Source organism: Hyperoodon ampullatus (assembly GCF_949752795.1).
Source record: "Hyperoodon ampullatus genome assembly, chromosome: 1".
Taxonomy (NCBI): domain Eukaryota; kingdom Metazoa; phylum Chordata; class Mammalia; order Artiodactyla; family Ziphiidae; genus Hyperoodon; species Hyperoodon ampullatus.
The window spans coordinates 74,642,499-74,669,652 of NC_136914.1; positions in this window are offsets into that span (position 1 = coordinate 74,642,499).

The window sequence follows — 27,154 nt, forward strand, 5'->3', positions numbered from 1 at the left end:
ATTAATGGAGCATTGTCTTGGAAAAACTCACTACTCACGGTTTTCCTTTACTCTCACATGCAACACTTCTGACAGCAGATGTGTAGGGTTTTTCCAACACAGACTAATCCTCCAACACCAGCTGGATGTCCTACAATTTAATTCAATTCTGACACTAACCAGTGTTAGTGCAGACTCCACAGGTTAAAAGCCCAGTCCCACAAGACTGGCCCCCTTCAGACATTAATCACAAACAGTAAGTCCTCATCTTATCCACAAGTTCTATCAGACTTGGGAAAAAATTGCATGTTTCCACAATCCCAGACTCATGTTCAATAATTTGCTATGAAGTAGATCACAGAACACAGGAAAATAGTTTGCTTACAATTGTCAACTTATTACACAGGATATTTTAAAGATACAAATGTACAGCCAAATGAAGAGACACATAGAGTGAGGTCCAGAAGGCTTCCAAGTTCAGGAGCTTCTGTCCCATGGAGTTGGAGTGTGCCACCCTCTAGGTACACTGGTGTGTTCACCAACTGAGGCTCTCCAAACCTTGTACTTTAGGGATATCAATGACGGCTTCATCACATAGGCATAATCGATTATTAAAACTTTTTCCAGGCCTTTACCCCTCCCTGGAAGAAAGGGGACAGAAAGTTCTAAGCTTTTAATCATGGTTTGTCTTTCTAGTGACTGGCCACTATTCAGAAGCCCACTAAGAGTTATGTCATTAAAACAAAGATGCTCTTATCACCCAGGAAATTCCAAGTGACTTGGGAGCTCTGTGTCAGAAACCCAGGTCAAAGACCAAATATGCGTAGGGACTAGGGGGAGATATTTCTTAATTTGTAACTGGTAAAAAACACTGAGATATCATGTAATTAAAATGATTATGATTTGGGGGACAGTGAGAGGGGGAAAAATAAAGGAGAACTTGAAGTTTTTGAGCCTGTGTAACTGGTAGAAATGTTGGAGTATAAGAACTAAGGAAAAGAGCAAGAGGCTCAGATGTAAAAGTCATTGTGTTTTGAATTAACTCTAAACTTTCTGCCTTTCCTTGTTTCTTTATTATCAGAGACACCCCATTATGTTTCCGTACTCTGTGTGGTGTCACAGAAGAACTGACTTTGATCTTCAAGTTTGCGGGCACTATCTCCAGCTGTACCTCCTTTGTGGCTTCAGCTCCCACTACACAAACCCCTGAGATTCCAGCTGATTCCAGGGGGTGGGTGATCACATCCCCTGGGCTCTAGTAACAGTGCTTCTTCCCTTAATCTCTCCAGCATAGTGGTTATAGTGGCTTCTGTGGTAGGTATGTAATCAGCAGATTGTTTCATTGTTCCTTGTGGTCTTCTCCACTCTCTCACGAGCTATGTGAACGATTTATTTCATTTCAGTTTGAAATGACAGGCTGCTTTCTGTCTTCCTAGTTGGACTTTGAGAAAAACAACCTCTAAAAATGAAATTGGAGACATAGAGTGTAACAGTGGTTCATAATGTTTGTGTGAGTGTGTGTGTGTGTGTGTGTGTGTGTGTGTCAGAAATGGGAGAAAGAGTGGAATGAATAAGTAGAGGAGATCACAGATCCATACTGGAGCCTGAGGACAGCTATAGACCCCTCCATTAGCTGTGAGAGGGGTCCATAGCTGTTGATATATGAATAAATATGTATATACATATACACACACAAACAGACTGACACACTCACAGCAGTTTTCAATATAATTTAAATGTCTCACTGAAGTGTGATTCCTGGACTTCTACTTAATAATCCTTGAAATTATTAAGAAATGTTTAAATATATTGAAAATAAGTTTGTATTTTATGTTAAAATATTACAAAATATATATTGCAAAATAATAATATATGTAGTATAAATCTTATAGAAATTTAATGTTACTATTATAAGATCATAGAAACATAAAATATCGGCATGTAGAAGGAAAAGTAGAGATCACCCAATCCAACTTCATTTTCCAGAAGAGAAAATGATGTCCACATTTGTGAAAAGTCATGCCATAACTGCTGAGTGCGTTAGTGAATGACAGAGACATAGCTGGAGCCTGGATCTTTAAATTTCCTGGAACATTTCCAGATCAAAATATGGCAGCTAAGGGCTTCTTGTTTTAGAAATATACTAGTGCAAAGAGCTCTCTATTGTCCTGGCAGTTTTGATGGATACACACAAGGACATGAAAGGATCCTTGACATTTTGTAGCCTCTAACATCAAGATAACAGTGCACACCTATAGAACAATGTCATATGCTGCTTGCCCGATAGGGAAGAACACTTACTCTTTGCTCTATTTATTTGTCTTCTCAGAGACTGCCTTCTCTCAAGGTTGTCTCAAGGCACAAAAGTAGCGAAAGAACAACTGGATCGTTATATCAGGGTGGGTGCTCAAGGGGAGAGAGGAAAAAGAATTGTATAAAAGAGAATAGATTTTGTCATGTGTCCCCTACACAGAATGGAGAAATAAAAAGTTATACTGACCTACTGCTGGTTTTATTCCTAATTTATTTAATTCAATAGCTGTGTTAACTACCCAAACTGTTTAAATTTACTTTGTAATTGTGGTATAAAGGACATAACACAGGACCAGAAGTTCAAATATGTCGTATTTGAGATTAGTGAGTTGCTTAATCATTCTAGGTTAAATTCATGCTATTACTACCTCTTGACCCCGTCTTATTGGTGAACTCTTACTCAGTCTTTAAAATTCACCTTAACCCTCATCTTGATTAAGATGCATTCCTTGACCTTTCATGCTGAATTATGCTCCCTTCTTTTACGTCCCCACAATACCTTGTGTGCACCTTATTCTTGCACTCATGAAACAGTTCTGAAGTCACCCCCTTCTTGTCTGTTTTCCTTACCATCATGTAAGTAACATCAGTTCAGGGCTAAGTTTTATTCATATCTGCATACCCAACATATTGCATTGTGTGTTTCATACAGTGAACTTCAGTAATACATGTTAAGTGACTTAATAAGAGGATAAAATGGCTTTGAGTATAAGAATAGTACAGTCTATTCTGGTTCTTGAATTTTATTATTATTGAATTGAACCTACTATTTACTTTGACAATGTACATTTGTACTGATCCATCTTCTCCCTTTTATATAGGGCCCATCTATGTCTACTACATATAACATGTGCATCACAAGGTATTTCCTTGAAGGTTTTAAATCAATTTCATCAAATATTATTTCAAAATATTCCAGGATATTGTTATATATTTTTGCCATTTTTCTCATTTGGGTTCATCCCATGAAGCATCCTGATCACTGTAGGGGATAAAATTAATAACAGAGCAAGTAACTTTATGTGAAAGGAGAGGCATTCTTCCCACAATGACAAAAGTTTTTTGTTGGGTGGGCTGTTCTATTTTGTTTTTTAACTTCAAACATTAATCACAATACTTTGTTTTTGAAAACTCTCTTATCATTTTCTTTTTCAAGACTTCAGTCCTTAATATCAGCCCTAAATTCTAGATCTCCATTTTTTACATATACAAATCTAGCTTGTATCTACTTGTCTGCACCTTCTGTTCTCACTGTCATATATCACTGACAAGTATATCTTTCTCTCTTGTTTTCTTCTCTTCTCTCTCTCTTTCACTTTCTCTCCCTCTCTCTCTCCCTCGCCCTCCCTCCCCTCTCTTCTCTCCGCTCTATCTGTAAAGATCTATCTATCTATCATCTATCCAATTGTCTATCAGCCCACTGTATCAGCAAGTTTTATATCAGCCAATTGAAAATAGTTGAAATAAATATTCCAGAAAGTTCCAAAAAGCAAAACGTGAATGCACCATGCTTGGGCAACTATTCACATGATATTCACATTGTATTAACAACTGTTTGCATAGAATTTATATTTTGTTAGGTATCATAAGTAATTTAGAGATGACTTAAGGTGTATGAGAGGATGTGTGTAAATTATATGCAAATACTATGCCATTTTATTTAAGGGACTTGAGCATCCACGCATTTGAGCGTCCACAGGGTTCCTAATACCAATAACCCATAGATACTGAAGGATGACTGTATGTAGACATATAGAGATATTATCTATCTATTTAGAGATTCCTTTGCATCTTGTATATAAGAAAGAGAAAGAGAGACACAAAGAGAGAGACAAGAGAGAAACAGAAATAGAGACAGAAGCTGAAAGAAATATCTCTTTCTATCTCTCATTTTTGGGTAGAAGTGTGCACATATAAATATTGATGCATTTTTTAACATCTTTATTGGAGTATACTTGTTTTAAAATGGTGTGTTAGTTTCTGCTTTATAACAAAGTGATATTGATTCAAAGGATGTAATAAAGCAGAGGGTATGATGATGATATGTAAAGCAGAAGGTATATCTTTGATGAAAGGTGAATGAGAGAAAAAAAAAATAGACCCAGAAGAGCTAAATATAGAACATTGGATAGAAGAGAGATCTGTAGATACAACTGAAATTTGGGGGAAGCAATGTATTTCATGGCTTTTCTCTTGTGTGCCACTCCCCCATAATGATCTCTCAGAAAGAGAGCTGGGAACATACTGTATTAGAAGCTACATAGCTCAACACCTTGTTGTTCAAGGGGGGATCATCAAAAGCCTCTACTCCAGAAAATATGTTGTATCAAGTTCCATCACCTTTCCCATGATTTCCTTTTATACTATCTCTGTGGACTTGGGTTCTAGGGAAAAGATGTTAAATATTGAGGAAACTTTTCTACCAGTTCAATCTCCTATTAGACAATCATTGATACTCACAAAGATGGGAATTCTTGCTTAAGTATGTTATACATTTATGAGCTTTCTGATCAGCGTGGATATTGTGAAACCTATGGAACTTTAAATTATTTATAAACCCTTTACCACAGTCAATGCATTAATAGGATTTTTTTGTCAAGGTTTCACTAAGTAAACTGAATACAAAGCCATCTGGCTTTCACTTCAGGGGTAAAAGTTGGAGCACCATTAAAGAAAACTAGGGGCATCAATCTACATGTTACAGGTTTTTAATTTTTCTCCTAGGACAAAACAAGATTTCATTCAGCTTTGTACTGGCAATAAAAATGGAGTTACAATGAATCTGAGCTACTGTATTTTGCCCTGACTCTTGGCTAATACTCCAAATAAGGGATTACAAAATGTGGTCTTTTCTTCCAGGAACCCCCAATCTCCAGCACTTCCTGCTTTCTCCCTTGGAATTTAATTTTTTATCCACACTGTTTCCCACGATATTCTATTTTTTTCTGGGATGAAGGGATAAATGATAGTCTTGTAACAGCTTACCCACCACAACATTAGCTCATAATTTTCTTCAATATATTCATTGAGATATGATCAAGCTATTTCCCTTTACTCTAACTGACTTACTTTCTGCATGTTTGTCCAGATCATCTTAACCCCAAAATTGAGTCTATAACTTCAACATAAGAAATGAAGGACACATTTGTCATTCAGTAAGCCATTATTTTAGCAAATTCTAATGTATTAGCTAATGGTGCTATCACTGCCTTCAGGGCAGATGAGAAGGTCCCTGAACATTTAATTTTTTATTAGCAGCATATTTATGTATGATCCTTGTTTTAATCACATAATACTATTGTACATGCATGAGGTACCAACATCATGTATGACAGTACTCTAAGTACTAGAGGTATATAATATAAAATAAGTACACGTCCTTTAAGTTGTTAACAAGTGCAAGATTAACAATTTTAACTCTAGTGTATGTTTCTCTCTCTTAGTGACCTTGAATTTCTTTATGAATGTTGCCTATTTGTCATTTTTGGAGCCAACTCAAATGAAACACAATTGCAACTCTAAATAATTACCCATACATGCAGACACAGACTTTTTTTTTAAATCAAGAAGCCATTCCATCATTGTTTTCCATGTTTATGTAAACTGACTAACTACAGGGGAGTTTACAGAGCGTTCTGAGAACAACTTGCCAATCACTTTGATGATCATTTAGGAAATTGTCATGGATAAATTTGGCTGAATAGAATTATTCATCTTATTATATTTATTCCATTGATATTTTCACTGTTTCTGCTTTTATCTCCTGGTTCTTAAATCACAGTTAAATGGTGATGAACCCACAGCCATACTACTCTTTATGTGTTTCCTTAAAACAGGGAACATATATTTACAATCTTGTAAATACATATTTTAAAATACAAAATCTAAAAAAAAAATATGGTGTTACAATCACTACAAAGCAGATTCATTTGTGTCTGTCAGCTATGCGTCTGCAACAAACCACCCCAAAACTAAGAGGCTTATAAGGATAAGTATTCTTACATGCTAATTGTTCAGATGGGGGTCTACCTCAAACTGCTAATCCACTGGCCCAGCTCTGCTGACCTCTGCTGGCCCCAGTTGGTTTTAGTTCCAGGTCATGTGTTCAGTTGAGGTCTACTCTAAGTGCCTTTCATTTTTTTGAGACAAATCATGCTACTCAGCTTGTCCTCATGGTGGATGCAGAGTGCAAGAGAGAAAGCCCAGTGCATAAGCACATTTCAAGCCTGGGCTTGCATCACATCATATCTGCTGATAGCCCATGGGCCAAAGCAAGTTATAAGTTCAAGCCTAAAGATGAGGAGAAGATAAATACACTCCTCAAATGGAAATAGAATGCCAAAGTGTATTCTAATATACACCATAACACATAGTAACCATCTTCCTGAATTCCCCTCAGAAGTTCCCACTAGACCTTAGAGATTTAAATGAATTATAATGTCTACTATTAAAAGGTCTGACAAAAGGTCTGTGTATTAATACTCTCTATATCACTGACTTTTAGCACAGTGCCTGACATATTAGGCATTCTATAAATATTAACTGGCTGTTCGGATGGGTAACATGGTGTATGACACATAGATATGTCATCCATATAATAATGCCCAACTAAAAGAAAGTTACTTTCTTTTAGTTGGGCATTATTATAACAAACAACCAAGAAATGGGTTGTTTTTCCTACAGTTCAAAAAGAAATATATGTACAATTCAGACTCATTGAAAAACAGCAATGACAATGATTTCCACTGAATCATCTTACATGGACATCCTCTAATGTATTAACTCTCCTTGAAGTAGTTGCATTAATTATTAAATATTTAATTAGATTTTCACTAATGGTGTAAACATAATATGAAAATTCACTTTGATTTGAGTTGTCATTTTAGGATCACTAATCAACTGAGAGGAATGAATAATCCTGTATGGGACTGAGACTTGAGCATTGAGGGTTTTTTTTTTTTAATAAATCTGGTATCATTAGATGAATATATAGTATGAATCACAGAATGTGAAGTCCTATTAAATTGTCCCATATAAGTTAATGCCCAGAGGACCATTTTTGGTCAGGGTATAATAACTCATTTTTGAGGACCTTAAGAAGGCAAATTTCATGTTTTAATGAAGGGTCATATCATGAATCCTCTTTACTCCTTCATTGTAAAAGGCACGATCTGTTATTCCCTTTCATTGGGAATAAAAGTAGCTTGAAAAGATAAAAAGATATGGATTTAAGAACTTGAAAAATTTTGTAATTTTTACTTATTTTTTCAGTGTTTTTATTCATAATTATTAGTAGTAACAAAGCTCAAAATGACTTTGTATCTATGATCCATTTTTATTAGTATCAGCTAAATGGGCTAACTCTGCCAATAACACATCTTTTCCCACAACATACACTTGTGTGATTGAGTGCACACATGCACACATACAACACACTACATCCACATGTCCCTCTTTAATACTATTTATGTAGTATAAAATCTCCTAAGTTTAGGACCAAAGTCATTGTTCTGACCTCTATGTCTCTGATGAAACCACAGAAATGATTTCTTCACTGCTTCTCCTTTGGAAGAGTCATTATCAGATACTTATGCTTCTCCATAATTACTGATTGTGTGTCTTTCACTATCTTAAGAAGACCACATACCCCAACATCAGACACTGTGGTCTGAATCTCGGTCTATGTACCATTCCATCCCAAGGCCTAGCTCAGATTTGTTTAAAACGTGTTTTCTGAAATAGAGCCATAGATTTGATTGGAAAATCTCTTGCAAAATCTCCTTTGACTTTTATTTGAAATGAATTTCTAATTTCTCAGTTGCTTTAGTTATGATTATGTTTGCAAACATTTTTTTCCCAAATGGAGTTTGAACATACCATAATCAACATTTGTATAACTCTGAATCATATAAATATGTGCACAACTGATAAAATATGTACTATGGTAGTTGGGGTAAGTATTCATCTGTACTACAAAAAACAATAACAAAATAAAACAGTCACATGGAAAGTTTAATAAATTATACAGATACTTTATCTATAATCCATATAATTTTCTTTATTTTATCTGGGTAACTTTCTTTTTATCTATCAAATGATGAGATTAAGAAAGATAATTTTAAAAAATTCTCTCCACTTCCTAGAAAAATATAGTAGAAGTTTAAAAATCTATACAGACACATGCGATGTAGCAACTAAGCCCGTGAACGACAACTACTGAAGACCGCGTGCCTAGAGCTCGTGCTCCGCAACAAGAGAAGCCACTATAATGAGAAGCCTGAGTACCGCAACAAAGAGTAGCCCTCACTCGTGGCAACTAGAGAAAGCCCACGGACAGCAACGAAGACCCAAAGCAGCCAAAAAAAAAAAAAAAAAAAAAAAGAACTGGACACTGACCTCACCATTAGGTTTGCACAAGATTGTTGTACAGTTTGGGTTTGTCCTAAACCTGTTTTATTCCATCCAAAGAAAATCTGATGGTGGCTGATGCTTTGTTTCAGATGCCACTGCCCAGACCTGTAAGAAAATAGTTTGTTAATAACAATTGCCATTGGAGTTCAACATAGTTTTATAAATGTCAAAGGGTTATTGCAACACATCTTTTTAAACAGGTGAGGTTTTTAAAACATAATGACTGTAATATATAATGTCAAGCTGTGTAACTGAACAGCTACTTTATGTGGTTTAAAGTAAAGCCCAATAAGATGGGGGAACTCTCCAGTGTCACCTAAGCAAACCCTCTCTTTGCTTTTCCTTTAAAGATTATGTTTGCTTAGTTTTAGGAACTTAGGTATTTCATTTTGATAGTTAAATCATAAAAACACAGAGTATTGTATGCCACACTGAAGAAAGCTAAGGAAATTTAATTATGGGTATTAATTTATATCCAGAGATGGACAAAGTGGCACAATTAATGCACAACAATCGAAAAATCACATTTAACAGAGAGATCAAGGGATGAAGAAACCACTGGTGCTAAGCCATGGCCTGACTGGGTAAATGAGTTTTTCCTGAACAAATGTGGTTCATAGTATTTATATCTTATACTCACTGTTACCAAGAAATTAGCCTGCATAATGATATTGGGAAGAAATTGGTACAGAGAGACTCTTTGTCCATCCACATTTTGTTGGAGAATATGATTTCCAATTTCCAGTTCTTTGACAAAGGAAGAGTTAATGAGCTGCACGAATAAACCCTTGACATTCACTACAGCTATTTTTTTATTATTATTATTTTTTTTTGCGGTACGTGGGCCTCTCACTGTTGTGGCCTTTCCCGTTGTGGAGAACAAGCTCTGGACGCGCAGGTTCAGCGGCCATGGCTCACGGGCCCAGCCACTCCATGGCATGTGGGATCTTCCTGGACCAGGGAACGAACCCATGTCCCCTGCATCGGCAGGCAGACTTGCAACCACTGCGCCACCGGGGAAGCCCTCACTACAGCTATTTTAATGTCTCCAAGAACACTAGAAAATAAAACACAAAGATTATAAGGTTCCTTCAGATGAGCATGTCTTTAGCTCACTTTAAGAACTGAATAATAAATATGCTTTGGAAGTTAAGCTGTATATTCTGTTGGACATTTTCCATGTAGAAATATTGTATTTTGTGCTCTAAGGAAATGGCTTGATTTCTTAGTTCTGTTTATCTGTGCAACAAAATTATCTGTCACATAAAATAAAGAAAACTTTAAAAAATACTTTAGGTATCAAGGTAAAAATGCCATTGGATGGTGTTGTTATTATTATTTAAGTTTCCTACTCTTCTTCACAAAAGCACTGAGACATGAAACTCTCAAGTAGATCAAGAGGAAAGTTAAACTATTTAGTTTATTTCTGATAAGGTTACTGTGAACATGAATAGCAACTATGTGCTTAAAAGAATTCTGCAAACTTAAAACGTTATACAAATTAAAAAAAAATCTATACAGAATAGTATTTGCATTTTTTATAGTCACTTCCTATGTGTTTTTGGTCAGAAGTCGAAATTATTGGCTTAAATGTATGTTGGTTTTCAGTGTTCATTAGCTAAAATTGAAGTAAATAAATATTAAAAATAATAACTACTAAAACTTTTAAATAATAACTATTAAAAACTGAATTTTCTTCCAACTAATTTTATCAGAACAGCAGTTACAGATTCAAAGCTATACTTATAATTTTCTTGGTGGTACATACACTTCTGCATCCCATATAATAGAATTTGTAAGCTATTCATCTCTTTGTGTGTATATGTTACTGATATTAAATAATTAACATATTATCTTAGAAGTCATCAGTAAAGGTTTAGTTAACAGATCATTATTGAACTTCTTTCTATTTCAAATGTGTGGACTGCACTGTATAACTTTGAAATCTATAATCATAGACTATAGAACAAGCAGATACAGACATGACAAGTTAAGTATACACTATTTTAAGAGGCCTCTATTTTTTTTTATGATACGCAGGCCTCTCACTGTTGTGGCCCCTCCCATTGTGGAGCACAGGCTCTGGACACGCAGGCTCAGCGGCCATGGCTCACGGGCCCAGCCACTCTGGGGCATGTGGGATCTTCCCAGACCGGGGCACGAACCTGTGTCCCCTGCATCGGCAGGTGGACTCTCAACCACTGCGCCACCAGGGAAGCCCTAGAAATTTATGATCCCAGCAATATACACAATTTGGTGTTGTTATAACATATTTAACCACTTCTTACATAATACTCATACTTGTTTTAGTTTTCAGATTGAATCTGACTGATATAACTTGATGAGATCACACTACTATTAAATGTCAGTATTGAAAATTAAATATAAGATTCTTACTATCACTCAATCTTGAAAGAAAGATTATTTCAAAAAAAGAGGGGTTGTTAAGATAGGTGTTTAGTAAAAAGGAGTTGGAGACAAGGAATAGGAGATTTCAAGAGAGATAGAAGAGAGAAAAAAAGATAATTTAGAAGGAGAGGATGATTCATGCTTAAGAATGTTTTCTTGGTAGCCAATGCTGTCTACCAGATGGCTGTTTATGTCAGAAGATACTGATAACATGGAAAACTTTCAAAGCTTCTTGTTCCTGACATTCATTGAAGAAAATTATACCCTCATTTTGTATGGACATGATAGGTTATATATCCTGTTTTATATATAAAACCACCAAATTTCAGTGGATTAAACAAAAATGATTTATAATTTATTCAAGAAAATCTGTATCCAGATGAAAAGCAAGATGAACTGTTACAAAACTAGCAGCTCAGTGATTCAGAATGAGGAAAGTGCCACCATCTTGGAGCCACATCACATGAGCCACTGCTGGTTGTTCCATGCTTTGTTCCAACACTTATACATGCAAATTCAGCTCACAGCCATTGAACAAAGTTAATCACAAAGTTAATCACGTGGCCTACGTAGTCTTCAAGTGGGTGAATAACATACTCTTATTTGTGCACAGAAAGGAAGTAAAATGAGATACTGGTGAACACTGGAAATATTCTTTCCATATAGCCTTGTATTTGAAAGTATTGAATTTGACATAGGGCTTTATGGTATTGGGCATATTAATTAAATTATCTGTTCCTCAATTTTCTCATTAATAAAAGGGAAGGCAACAATATTCAATTAATAGAACAATTAGGGAGTCCAATGTAGGCATATAGCACTCAATAATATTTGTCATTATCATAGTCATCATCATGATCATCATTCTCTGTATCTCTAGCCCTTGACAACATATATCACTGAGCCTGATCGATTTTGACAAAAACATAAAATTTTAGAGCTAGAAAGGATTTTACAGATTACCTACTCTGTTCCATTAATTTTATTTATGAGAAATCAGATGCCCATCAGGTTAAGTGACCTATGCAGGCCCAGATCTCCTTAGTGGCAAAACTGGAACCAGACTTCTAAATCCATTGTCCTTTGTTCTCAAGTTAGGGAAATTACAACTTCCTATCAAGCATGAACCGAAGGTTTCCAACTGTCTTTTCTCTACTTCTAAACCTGTTCCATACTACGTCTTCTCATTTTAATTAATTCATTAATTGATACTTTGTGATTAATTAAAGTCTTCCCAAAAAGTGCCAGCTTAATGATTGTATGACCATAGCAGAAATATGTTGATATAGTAAAGCCCTGGTTGCCTGAGCAAATGTATTTTCCAATTTTTAAGAAACAGTCACCCAAGGAAATTTTGCTTACTCTGCTAAAATTTAGGGATTTTAATGGTAGAAAAAAAATAGATTAGTTTACTTACAGTAGTATCTAACTTATAATGATACAAATGATTCTTTTGTTCTCCCATTTCCCCCAAAACAGCCAAAAAAATAGATACTATTAGAATTATAGGGGTCAAACAACCATTACAGGACTCAAAATCAACAATATAACTAATATTCCTGCCACTATGGACTTTCTCTGTGGAAGAAATTTGTACCATCTGGACATATATGAATAAGACAAAAGGTCAGATAAGAAATGCACATTAACTTGCTTGATAAGTGGATAAAACATAAAATGCTAAATGCCAAAATGTCAAAATTCCACTTCAAGTTTACAAATGCTATTTACAAAAACTTTCAAAAGCATTCTACCATTTTTTCTATAAAATTGAAACTTTTCTTTTTAGTTAATCACCTACAAATAAATAAGAATCTCATCCAGACTCACAAAAAGACTGATCAAGAAAGATACTTGCTATATCCATGGCATGCTGTTGAAAGAACTGAGAAAATAAACAAAAAAAAAAAAAAGAGAGAGAGAGAGAGAGATGACACTGTGTGTGTACGCATGCATGTGTTTTGAGAGGGGCAGGAAGTTAGAAGGTGGAATAGACAGGGAACAAAGAGTTTGTTTTGGGTGTTTTAAGCTTAACAGATGATAAAAACACTGACATAAATTTATTTAAATCTACAATGTTTCATCATTACAAAAGAACAGGAATGGAAATCCATCACTTTTTAAGGTTAAAGAAACTGAGATGCTAAATATATAAAAATATGTTACATAAATGAATTGCATTGAAAAACTGTTATCCTTATTAATGTGTATTAAGAATCACAAGTTCAGTTATATTTGTCAATTATTCCTCAGCAAAGTTAAAAATAAAAAGTTAAAAACTGTGGTATCTTACAGAACAGGATGGATCCTCAAGCAATTAATTTGAATTGGGGGAATATACAAGTCAGGAGGTAGAAAAGACTAGTTATGAAACTACCGTAGTTGACCAAGAGAGAATATAAAGGGTTAAAAAAAGATGGATTTATTCAAGAACTATTAAGAAGATAGAATTGAGTGAGCTTATTTACTATTTAAAAGTTGGGCATGAAGTTAAGTGAGAAATATAGATCGACCTTCGTTCGGTTCTTTCTGGTGTAACTGAGTCAAAGGAGTGACTTACACTAAAAGAGAGAATAGAGAAGAGATAAGAAGATAGGGAAATGTACCAAACATAGTAAATTCGGTTTTAGGTATGTTGGGTAATTTGTGCCTGTTTTTAGAAGATATGTGTGGTTTGGGTATGTGAATAGGTACTAGTTTAAACCGTGAGATTCTGATACTATTCAAAAAATGTATGTGAAGAATGATACATAAGAACAGACCATGGGCTTCCCTGGTGGTGCAGTGGTTGGGAGTCTGTCTGCCGATGCAGGGGACAAGGGTTCGTACCCTGGCCCGGGAAGATCCCACATGCCGCGGAGCGGCTAGGCCCGTAAGCCATGGCCACTGAGCCTGCTCATCCCGAGCCTGTGCTCCACAACGAGAGAGGCCACAACAGTGAGAGGCCCGTGTACCACCAAAAAAAAAAAAAAAAAAGAACAGACCATGATGGGAGATGAGCATTTTGGACATTGATAAAGGATGGTAAACCCAAATTATTAGGGACTCTTAAAGAACAATAAAAAAGATGGAAGAGCCTGGAAAGAATAGTGAATTTGCTAGAGAAAAAGAAAATGGAGTGTTTTAGTGGACAAGGGCTGCAAAGTACCACCGAGTGACTTAAATGGTAACAATTTAATGTTCAGGAGGTTAAAAGTCTGAGATCTCGGTGTTAGTAGAGCTGGTTCCTTCTGAGGGTTATGAGGAAGAATATGTTCCACACGTCTCCCCCAGTTTCTGGTGGTTTTCTGGCAGTCTTTAGCATTCCTTCATGTGAAGAAGCATCACCCTGATCTCTGCATTCATCTTCATATGGCATTCTCCCTGTGTCCACGGTTGTCTGTGCTCAAGTTTTCCCTTTTTATAAAGACTCAAGTCATATTAGATTAGGGACCACACTAGTCTAACATGACTTCATCTTAACTAATCACATCTGCAACAACCCTCTTCCATATAAGGTCACATTCTGAGGTAGCTGAGTTTAAGACTTCCACGTATGAATTTTATAGGAACACAACCGATTCCATAACAGGATTTGAAACAAGACAGCTGTCTAGTAAAAAAAAAAAAAAAAAAAAAAAATCATAGATCTAAACTACAGTACAAATTAAAAGTGTCTATTAACTATGACCACTAAGAAAGTGATTTTTACTAACCCATTTCAATTGGTGATAGAAGCAGACATTTGAAATCATTTATCTATTTTAAATGATAAACTAGAGAGAATGAATTTAAACTCTTATTTAAAAAGACACTTGCATTTGAAGTGAAGGCCAAATTTAAAGCAGCACTTAGAAGAGGGACTTTGGTCTCTAAATAAAACATGGGAAAAAGATAGGTGTTTTGATTTTTTATTTAACTTGACCTGCCATGAAGTTTCCTTTGAGAAAGAGTCTTGTGGAGGTTGACCTAGCCTACCTGGATCTGTTTCTGGGTGTAATGTAGTACAGCAGAATGAGCAAGAGATTTGCAGTCACAAAATCCACTGCGTGGTTCTGGATCTGAAGTCTTTAAACTGTGTAAATTTGAACATGTTTATTGACCTTTCTGAGTTTCACTTTTCTTACCTCTAAATCATAGATAATAGTATTCCTGCACCAGAATATTATAAAAATTAAATATGATTATGTTTGCTAAAAGGGCTTTTTATCAATATAGTATATGTTGTATATATTTTTATATATGTCAGCTTCATTTTATTCCAAATATCAAAATTACTTGTGGTAGCTATAAAGTATTTATGAATGTTTAGAAAATGCAGAATTAGATTTTCTCTGATTGCTAGAGCATAGCAAGGATTGTTACAAACCTAATCATTTATCCAAAATGCTATACCTTTTTATCTTGAAATACTAAAGGAATGTATTACTATAAAAATTTTCTGTATAATGTCATGGCAGAAACAAATTTTAAGAAATCTTTTTGAACAACCCTGAAGACACAGAATATGCAAAACAAGGTGGATGGTAAAAACAGAAACATTTTTGAATTTAATAAAATAGTACAATCTCATTCTGGCACATGGACACCAGATCTCAGAAAATATTAATAGCTATTATACTCACATTTGTAATTCACTAAAATGTAATTTTATATTATATCCTTTTTAAAATCAGAAAACTGTAATAAGAATGATTGATTACATTTGATGTGAGTGAGTAATGAAAATGATGACATACAATAAATGGGAAGCCACAACTGTGTCTCAATCACAAAAGCCCTAGGTATTTAGTTCCCCAAACTGAAAGCAGATATGCCATTTAAAGATTAATATTAAATGTTTGAACTTGTGCAGTTTCTCCTCTTAATATGTTCTATCTGTCCCAGTACAGTGTACTGAAATATGTCAAATTTATATTCTGGTTACCTACAACACCAGGTTGTCTGATAGACTATAGCACTGCATAATTTAATCCAAATGTTTTATTTCATTAAACTCAATATCTAAGGATATATATTACATTATATAAAAAATAACTTATGTTTTGCTTTTGGGGTACATGTTGTAAGAAGAAAAGTGATAATCTATCACATCATATTCCAGAGAATTCTGTGTCCAACATCCCCTTCAGCAATCCACTGGTAGTGTGATTACCCTGATCACCCACTCTGATTGCCCTGGCAAGCACATTGCATATAAAGAGCATCACCTCAGTGCTTCACATACAGAAGGGAAAACTAAATCTTGTTAATGCTGTGATTAGACATTCACCCTAAACTTGTCATTCTAGCCAGTGGCAAAATTCTCCAGTTGAGTATGCTCTAGAGTTTCCAATGAAAACACTCAACTCCATCCAGCATCTTCTTTATGTGTACACGTTAGTGATCAAAATGGTCAGGTATACTTCTGCAAGTATGTACACTTACTGAGGAATATTTAAAAGAAGAAGTACCCTCAACTCCTTTATTTTATTGATTGACTATATCTACATCTTATCTCTTTCCCAAAACTGGTGGAGTTTGTTCTGCCTCTACTTTTCCTTTAAATGCAAGGTACTAAGGGTTTATCTTCTGGAAAATGGGAAGACTGTATTGCTCATCTCAATTCTAAAGTATATGATAATATAATATAATATAAATAACACAGCATATAAATATAATATAGCATAACATATAACATAACATATACTTGGTGCAAGTGTGTGTATGTATATGTGGTGAAACTGTTCATGCTGAAATATTTTCTGGTTGTTGAAATATTTGTCATCTACTCATTGTACTATAGGCATCTGAAACATGTCATAATTTTACCTATATTTTGTTATCTCTTAAAGTAATGATCAGGACTAACACAATTATTGACATGCATTAAGTTCAATACACATTTATTCAATGAATAGCATCATCCAAATATATTTAAAATTAAAATATAGTTTACATGTCCCATGTCTAAACACTGTACCCCCAAAGGGACCAAAATTAATTTTGACAATCACAGGACATCCTGAGGGCCTTCAGTGTCTAGGAATGAGCTGGAAGTTTCTTTAGAACACACTTCAACTCTTTCACTATAGATTAACTTTGTTTTTGTCATTGGAAAAATATTTTCTCCTCTGTCTCAGCAGCTGATTTACTGAGAGCAAGCAATGTGCATCAGTGGAAGGCAGGACACAATGCATACTCCTGGTTCTGAAATTCATTTTTCTTTTCTGTGAGACAAGAGTTGAGAGTCATAAAACTACAGGTTTATAAGACGATTTACACTGATTCTTTATCAAAGGAGATGTGAAAGAGATTCTGCCAGTTAGGTATCGTTCTATGCCCATTGTTCTTTTTCTGGGTAGACATAATACTTGTATTTGTCTGGGAGCATTCCCCAGCATGCTTTGCAGCTAGATTTGGTGACTAAATTGTAGTCAGTAAAATATAAAATTATCTTGTTCTTTGAGAACAATTTTAAAGGGGTTTCATACCCTTCTTCTCACTTCTCCTTTGCACTTGCCCAGGATGCATGTGCACTGGCTGGAGGAATCAGCATGTTCAAAGAACTTGAGAATGGAAGCTCAAGCCCCCAACCCTCTGCCCCTCTCAACAGCAAAGCAACAGGATAGAAAGTTTTGGCTCCTGACCCTGTGCTCTGTGGAGCTGTCATTACAATTTAATCATCCCCACTCTCTAGAGAATTCGACTTACCTCATCACATCACTTAAGACTGCTTGGGATAATGGCACACACATACCAAATCAGCTTTATGATCTTAGTGATCTACTGTTGGAAAGTGAAATATTCACCTCCCAACTTCTGTCTCCTGACATCGGCTATTTTAAGTGATCACTATCAGATTGGTTACTACTCTTCTCTTTCATTTCACATATTCTGCTCTGAATGCATATCCATCCCTTTGACATCATTTTGTCTAATTTTGTAATATCCTAACTGTTCTCTTAACTTCCACTTCCATCTCCCATATACAAGGAACATTATCCTGGAAGATACTTCCCTGAAACCTCAATTCCAACAGTCTTTTGGGGTCGAGGGCTGTCTCCCACAGTGAGAACAAGCAATTGTCACCTTAAGGAGCATGGGAATTCCATTGTCACCACACCTTTCTGTTTCAGTCAATAAATAACATTTGCTTCTGATGATGACATAATTAATAACTGTATAAAACAATTTTTTATATAAATGTAATGTAGCTGGTAGCCTAGCTGGGTTCAAAAGAATAGAAAAACAAGAAGATCAGAGGCAACTTTAGCTCTAGTGTCCCCAGAAAGCCTGGATACAGTGGGATACCACAGTGCAGCACGAGGCCTGTGGCGAGGACCAAAGAGGAGGCAGAGTTTTACCCAACTCTTACCTAATTCCAAATAATTCCTCCTGATATTGGACCAACATGGCATATGTCCTCACCAACCCAAATCTCATCTCTTTCTGAAATTTTTATGAATGTTTCAGTGCACTGTCACATTAATTATTATGTTCCACTCATTATGGCACTTAAACCTATTATCATCTTTCATTATTTCAAAATATTGAATGTGTGTGATCACTGTAATTATTTCTGTTTCTCTATTTCAGTTGTGATAGTTATATGTTTTCTCAATCTTCTTCTCTTTCTAAACTGTCTGTCAAGCAAAATTGATCTACTGAATGCTTCTCAAAAACTTGTACAATTTGACTTCCAGAAATATTACTTTAAATATTCTATTTGAAGTGTTTTCTCTCTTCTCACTCTGTGTGAATAGTGTTCATCCTTCAAAAGCTAGTCCATGCCAGTGATTTTGAAAGAATCATTCCTCCTCTAGAAGAATACCTGATCTTGTGAGTATGTTCTTTCTCAGAAAGAAATACAGTAATTTGTTTGGAAACTTGTAGTATACAGGCTTACCTCACTTTATTGTACTTTACTGCACTTTGCAGATATTTCATTTTTTACAAATTGAAGATTTGTGGCAAACCATGCATGAAGTAAATCTATCAGCACCATTTTTTCAACAGCATTTGCTCACTCTGAGTCTCTCTGTCACACTTTGGTAATTTCAATATTACTTCAAACATTTTCATTATTATTACATATATTATGGTGATCTTTGATGCTACTGTTGTAGTTGTTTTGGGGTGCCATGAACCCTCCCATATAAAATGCAAACTTGATTGACAAATGCTGTGTGTGTTCTGACTGCTCCACTGACTAGCTGTTCCCCCATCCTCTCTCCCTTTCCTTGAGCCTCCCTATTCCCTGAGACACAACTATATTAAAATTTGACCAATTGATAACCCTACAATGGCCTTTAAGTGTTTAAGTGAAAGGAAGAGTAAATTAAAGGGGTACACTTCATTGTTGTCTTATTTTAATAAATTGCCATGGACACCGCAACCTTCAGCAACCATCAACAAGGCAAGACCCTCCATCAGCAAAACACTATGACTTGCTGAAGGCTCAGATGATGGTTAGCATTTTTTAGAATTAAAGTATTTTTTAATTAAGGTATATGTGTTGTTTTTTCTAGATATAGTGCTATTGTAAGCTTAATAGACTAAAGTGTAGTATAAACGTAACTTTTTATATGCACTTGGAAACCAAAGAAAATCATGTGACTCACTTTATTGCGATATTTGCTTTATTGTGGTGGTCTGGAATTGAACCTGAAATATCTCTGAAGTATACCTGTATACCTTCTTCTAACATTACCTAATTATGTCTCCATGAATCTATTTTCATATCTACCCATATATCACTTAGTTTCTAAATGCTAAGAAAATTAATTCATGTTGAGGTACCAACTTCACACCTATCAGGACAGCTGTCATTAAAAAGATGGGCAATAACAAATGTTGGAAAGGATGTGGAGAAACTAGAACTCTCATATGTTTCTGGGGGGATGATGTAAAATAATGAAGCCACTTTGTACGTCAGTTAGTTCCTCAAAAAGTTAAATAAATAGTTACCATATGATCCAGCAATTCCACTCTTAGGAATATGCCCAGGAAAATTTGTAAAATATGTTAAAAGATTTGTGTACAAATATTCATAGCAACATTATTCATAATAACGCCCAAATGGAAACAAGCTAAATACCATCAACTAATTAATGGATAAATGAAATATGGCATATCCATAGAATAAAATATTATTTGGCCATAAAGAAGAATGAAGTACTAATTCATGCTACAATGTTGATAAACCTTTGAACTATTATGTTAAGTGGAAGAAGCCATACACAAAAAGCCACATATTGTATTATTCCTTTTAAGTGAAATGTCCAGAATAACTAAGTCAATAGAGACAAAAGTAGATTAGAGATTGCCAGGGGCAATAATCAACTGATATATGGTTGAGTGGAGGATTGGCTGAATTACAAATGATGAAATGAAGGGGTACTTCAAAATGATCCAACCGAATTTTTCTCTGTTTGTTTATTATTTTTGCCGGCCTCCTAAGTGGCATAAACTTTCTTAACAAATAACACCAACTGTAAGTGCATAGCACTTATGTAACTGTTGACTGCTGTGCTTACCTAAAGACACACAAAGAATGTGAATGAATCTACACTTAAAAGTGCAAGTTTTCAATCTTTGATCTCAATTTCTCGAAGACATTCCCTGCAGTTGTAGTCAGGGCCTTGGCTGTGTGGCAGTCTTTAAAATTGTATGGATTTAATCAATGGGTTTATTGATGTTGAACAACAGGAAACTGTAAATAGAGGAGGTTGAAGTTGCCAGCTTACTAATAAAATCTTGCATGGGTAAGCAATTGAAAGTCTCCTGCAGTCAGCCTTGCAGAGCAATCCCTGGTGAAAGTGTAGAATTTCTTTTTTCTCCCAGTTTTCAGCTCCAAAAAAGTCAAATGCAATGCCTCTGTTTGATCCCTTCAGTTATTCACAAGAAAGAGCCACGCACAAAAGCTTGCAAATGATGACTCAAGATTAAAACAAAATAAACAAACAAAAAATATGAGGTCAGGCTATGGCAAAAGCTGCTATTTTAAATATCAAAAGATACAATTTAATACAGGAATACCTATCCTTTTCTTATAAGTTTACTAAACTGAAACAATTCAGCTCATTCCACAGGAAAACCACATAGCATTCAGATATGAATATACAAAAATATATGAATCCTTTTTAAGGCTTGAACAAGCTGAATCATCTATAGAAGTAAGTAATGATGTTGGCAAGTGCTGCACTTCTTTCCATTAAAGGCTTTTTTAATTTTCTCATGACAGGTAGCTGAAGTATATTTTAAATTAGTGTGTTATATTTTCTTTCTACTTCGTTTGTAGAGATTTCATATCCTTTCACTCATATCGGCTTTTATTGAACATGCAAATCATTGCAGGGAAATGAGCAAACGGCATAAATGATAGTCATTTATTGAGATGGCCAAACTCCCTTAGCCAAGCACTTCCCTTTAGCATAGTTTAATTTAGTATAGTTTAATTTTGTATTGAGAAACAAAGTTGACCTCATGCTTATGTTTTAGAATTTGCATGTATGCAGTTTAGTAAAACAGCATAATCCCATTTGTATTATATTATCACAGCCTTTCAAAACTATATCTTAAAAAAGTAACTTTTTTATTATTAAGAGATGTTCCAACAAGATGTAGTGAAAAACAAAATGACGTCTAGAACAGACTGTGAAATAAACATTTTAAGGAATAATTAGATCCTTTGTCCCATTCAGGTTCTTGCTTGTGAGTTTTAACTACCATTAATTGAATTTCTATTCAGCATGCTGGGTAGAAAATATCCTAAAATAAATGTTTTGTATAGACACTTTTTTCTCCTATTACAAAGGAAGAGTAAGGAGACAATACCTCCTGAATTTTTGCTGGTGATTATAATATTTATAAGGAAAGTAGGTGAATGATAAAAATAAATGGCAGTAAATATTTGTTTAGTCAGTCTATATTTAAGTAAAGAGTGTTGTCAAGAGGTAATCAAATGTCATTGGCTTAAAGTCCTGGTTCTTTATTATTTATGTGCTCATGGAAAATTTATTTAATCTTTATAAACTTTGATATCTTCACCCTGGAAAATAAGCTAAACTAAATTCGGGGGATAACAGAACCAGTGCTGGAGAATTAAGTAAAAAAGGAAATAATTTAGTGTCTGACACATAACAGTTTGTCTGCAAATCCTTCTTCCTCCCTTCTTTTTTTCTGTCCTCCCATCCCTCCTTCCCTCCCTCCCTTCTACCCACCCTCCCTTCCTTGCTTCTTTTTTATTCCTTCCTGATTTTAATTATTTAATTTATTAGCTAGCGGGACCATTTTACCACCTCATTAGGCCCTAGTCACCAACAGTTATGGCCATGTCTTTCTACATTATATTAATGTAATAGGCACACATCTAGAAGATCACTTTTTATAAAATTTGTAATTTATCATAGTTTTTAAAAAATCTATTTAATTAATTTATTTATTTTTGGCTGTGTTGGGTCTTCGTTGCTGTGCACGGGGTTTCTCTAGTTACCGCGAGTGTGGGCTACTCTTCATTGCAGTGTGCGAGCTTCTCATTGTGATGGCTTCTCTTGTTGTGGAGCACAGGCTCTAGGCACACGGGCTTCAGTAGTTGCAGCACGCGGGCTTAGTCGCTCTGCAGCATGTGGGATCTTCCCACACCAGGAATCAAACCCATGTTCCCTGCATCAGCAGGCAGATTCTCAACTACTGCACCACCAGGGAAGCCCTCTGTAATTTATTACAGTTTTGACTTTAAGTTAACTAGCTATTTAATTCAGATTGTTCATCATTTCTTAAAGTCATTGGGAATTCTTTCCAACACTTAAGTGAGATATGTAACCAATGGAATTTTTTCAATTGAATATTGAAATTGAAATTTAGCAATGAAATACAATAGCTTTGTGGACATTTATTAGAATAAATTTTGTAAGATGCCTGTTATGTAATGTGCACAATATACAGATTTTTTTTCCCACCTGTCAACGAACTCTGTAGGCTTTTGAAAAGAGGTCCTCTAATGCATCATGGATTAAACTGCACTGGTTACTTGATCCTTATAAAAGCATATTAAGTCATTGCTGTTTATGGCAGCAGTTTTACCAGAAAATCTAACAAATATTAATTGTTGTAGTTAACAAATAATTGATAGATTATATGTTATCACATAACTTAGAATGAATGATTGAATGCAAAATATCCAACATGGCTACTTCTACTCTATTGAAATGTCCATATTGACAGCTACCTTCTATTTACACAATGGTTGCATTTAGCTAAACGTTGTCTTGAAAAATATCATTTCGAAAACTCAAGGCCCTTGGATGCTAGCACCTTTATGCACAATTCATCTTCACAATTCGTGATTCTAGGAGAGCTGCTCCAAGTATAGGTCAGAGAATCTGTTAATCAGAATTTGGGGGTGGGGGTGGGAGGAGGCATCACTTTCAGGGGGTTTTCTGTTTCAAAAACACATAGGCTTTTTGCCAACAAGATATTTGTGTTATTTTTGTTTTTGAATTAACATTTTATTGCTGAATTCCTGATGAAAATGCTTTATTCTTTTTTTTTTTTTTTTTTGGCAGTACACCGGCCTCTCACTGTTGTGGCCTCTCCTGTTGCAGAGCACAGGCTCCAGACGTGCAGGCTCAGTGGCCATGGCTCACGGGCCCAGCCACTCCACGGCATGTGGGATCTTCCCGGACTGGGGCACGAACCCGTGTTCTCTGCATCGGCAGGCGGACTCTCAACCACTGCGTCACCAGGGAAGCCCTGCTTTATTCATTTTAAATGTTTACTGAATGAAGGGAAGGTTAGCACAAGATAGATTGGTTAGACTGAATTCTATATTCTTTTTTGACAAGTGTATGTCCCTTAACTTTTGCACAGAGATCAAGAAAAATACTTCAAGACATTCTAACCAACGGCAAGCAGTTCTCTGATTTGGAGTGTCTTGATTTGCTTTTAATTTGCATTTAGAGTGTATTTTATTCTAGCTAGGAAGTAGGATTCTCACTTCTGTAAATGGAGTAGTGAAACTGTTTATACGTCCAAAATTGTTACATGTTGGTATTATTGTGTCTGTTGGGGAGCTGGATAAGTAAGTTTAATAAATTGATTCAATTTTGAGTGTGTTAGAATTTAATGAAACAAATTGTACAGAGTGATTCTCAACACTTTAATTAGAAGCTAATTTCAGGTCACTGAATTGTTTTACTTCTATCAGGGAATTACAGACAGGATGGAATTATATGTTGTAATATTTTGGATACAATTATTTCAGTTTTCACACTAGTTAAAAGGGTTTTCTACATCTCCTCCAAGGACAGAGGGACAGAATCCTGCTGTTTAGGAAATGATACATTTGTTAACCATCTGTTCTGTGCATAGAATTGCATGATCCTCAGCTTATAAAAAAGGAATTGTAGCTCCTCTTTTTCTCGTGTAGATTAAGGGCAAGTCAGAAGAGAAAATGTTAATGCAAACAAGTAGAGGACAAAAGCAGTATGATTTATTAATTACCACAAGATAGTAAAATAAATGTGAAAAAGTACATTAGGTTAACATAAACCTTGAATTGTGAAACAAGCTATAACCATGTAATGAAACTGAACAGTTACAATTGCTCAAATGCTTTGAATTTTTTCTTATCTCAAATCCTTTAACTAGGATGTTCTTCCTTGTGCCCTATTAGCTTGTTACCTATTTTGAAGATATTTCAGAATAACTCCATGTCACCCTCCTGGAAGTTTCCTTGGAACTACCCAGAAGCAGAATTAAATGTTTCCCCCATTGTGCTCCATTAGCACCTAGTACATACCTTTATTATGTAACTGCTCAAATGCATTTTCTCTCTCCAACCTGACCGTAATTCCGTACAAGGCAAAGCTTTGTCCTGTTTATTTGGGATTCCCCATTACCTTGTACATGCTTCTGGATTTAACTCCTCTATCCAAACCCTCCCATTGTATCTAGACAGAAAGTATCTTCTCTACACTCTCTCTTTGGGGGAATCTGGTTCTATTTCTTTCCATTGAAGCCCAAGACACCTCCCTTTACACCACGGACTCCAATTTGATCACCTCCTCTGAAGTTTGACCTATACTCAACTATCTACCTGGCATCTCTGCTTGAGTGCCATAAGGGAATCTCCACATTTTGTAAACTCATTTCACTTTTTATAAACCATATCCCCTATCTCTCTTGCTGCTTAAGCTTGGATATTAGGAGTCATCCCTGAGTCTTCTCTATTTCTTATTCCTCACATAAAATATATCACCAATTCCTGATAATGAAACTTTCAAAATCTATCTCTTTGATCTTCATCAACATGGCAACCACCTAGCATCTTCTAATATCCTTCTCTCTTTTCATTCACTGAATTTCTGTTGCACTGGACTCTTTTGTGTATTCAAGTCTGTGACTATTACCCATCTTGTTACTTTTGTTCTATCAGAAAAATATAAATTTGAATTCTTGGGCATGGCTATTTCCTTTGCTTCATTCAGCTCTCAAGTTAATTTTGCTTCTCTAAGGACAGTACTGGGCTGTCCATTCTATATTGGAATCCACTCTCACCCAGATTGTTTTCTTACAGAACATTTGTCTCCTTCTTAGCACCTAAAATCTCATTAGTTTGTATTCGTGTCTGCTTCTATTATATACTATTTATTTCCTCATTATAATTTAAGAACCATGAATACAGTAATCATCTCATCATTATGTACCAAACATCTAGCACAAAGCCAAGTACATAGGTGCACCATAAATATTTGTTAAAAAGATGAATACATCGATTGAAAAAATCTTCAAGAGAGACACCATAATCGGAAGTACAGAGGATGCTATAATGCCAGCTCTACAGAGGAAAGCAGGTTTAGTTTTATATCATTATATTCCTTTGTCTAAGGGCATTTTGACATGTCATATGTGTTCGATATTTGTTGAATAAATGGAAAAATTTAGAAAGCAATGCTTAAAGTAATTTTGAATGACCTCATCATTGTTGGGATCTACAATATTTCTAAGATAAATAAAATTGAACTATTTTTCTCTTCCATATACCTGAGTAGAGACACTTTATTTTTTACAAAATTTTTGCTCAGTATATGCACTGTATTATCAGTCAGTGAATAAAAGGGGTAACAACAGTTTTCTGGGCCACTGTATAAGATAATGTAATCAAGATAATGAAGAAACCTGAAATAACTTAAACATCAAGGAACACAGTAATAAATGGACTAACCATCAGAATGGCTTTTACAGAGAAGAGAAAAGAAAAACACTCATATTTAAAACTTTGATCTATAAGTAACAGAAGCAAAAACAAAACTTTCAAAAAAATTAAAGTATACATTTGGTGGTATAAAACTTTTATACAGACTGGCTTTTTGTCAATTCATGCAATAGTTATCCAACCGTAAAACTTTAGCACAAGAGTTTTGGCATGTATTTTTTCTCAAAATCTATGCTTTAGGCTAACTTCTCCTACCCCACTTATGTTTCTTTCCACTCTCTCCATGAGATGACAGAGAAGACTTCTAAAATAACTGCTGCATTTTGGATAATTTACAATAGAGAAAACAAAAAAGTGAAGATCATGAGGGGCAAAATAATCATCTCTAGTTTGGGTTTTAAGCTTCAAATAGTAAAAAATCTCTCAATCTGATTCTATTTTAGAAAGAATGAGAGGAATAAATTTTATATAATTAAATGCCCCTCTAATTCTGTGAGTTTCATAAATAAATATAAATATATTTGAAAGAAATTCACATAAAAGCATGAGTTAAGTAACAACTTTTTAAAGAAAAGCTTAAATTTAATCCTAATGAAGCTACATATATATTAGTGTAATGTTCAGTGAGGATTTCATAAAATAAGTAATTTCTTCTAAAACTTCTGAAAAAGCAAGGGCATTATGTTTCTCTTCATATGTTTAATGATCTTTGTTTTGTGGTATGCTATGATAGACACTTAAGAAAATTCCCTTTTTAGGCCCCAGGAACCCAGGTATCACCATGAAATGATTCATTTTCAACTTGGGCAAGAAATGAGATTTGTAAGCAATGATTTGGGGCTATTGTTCATAACAAAGTGCATG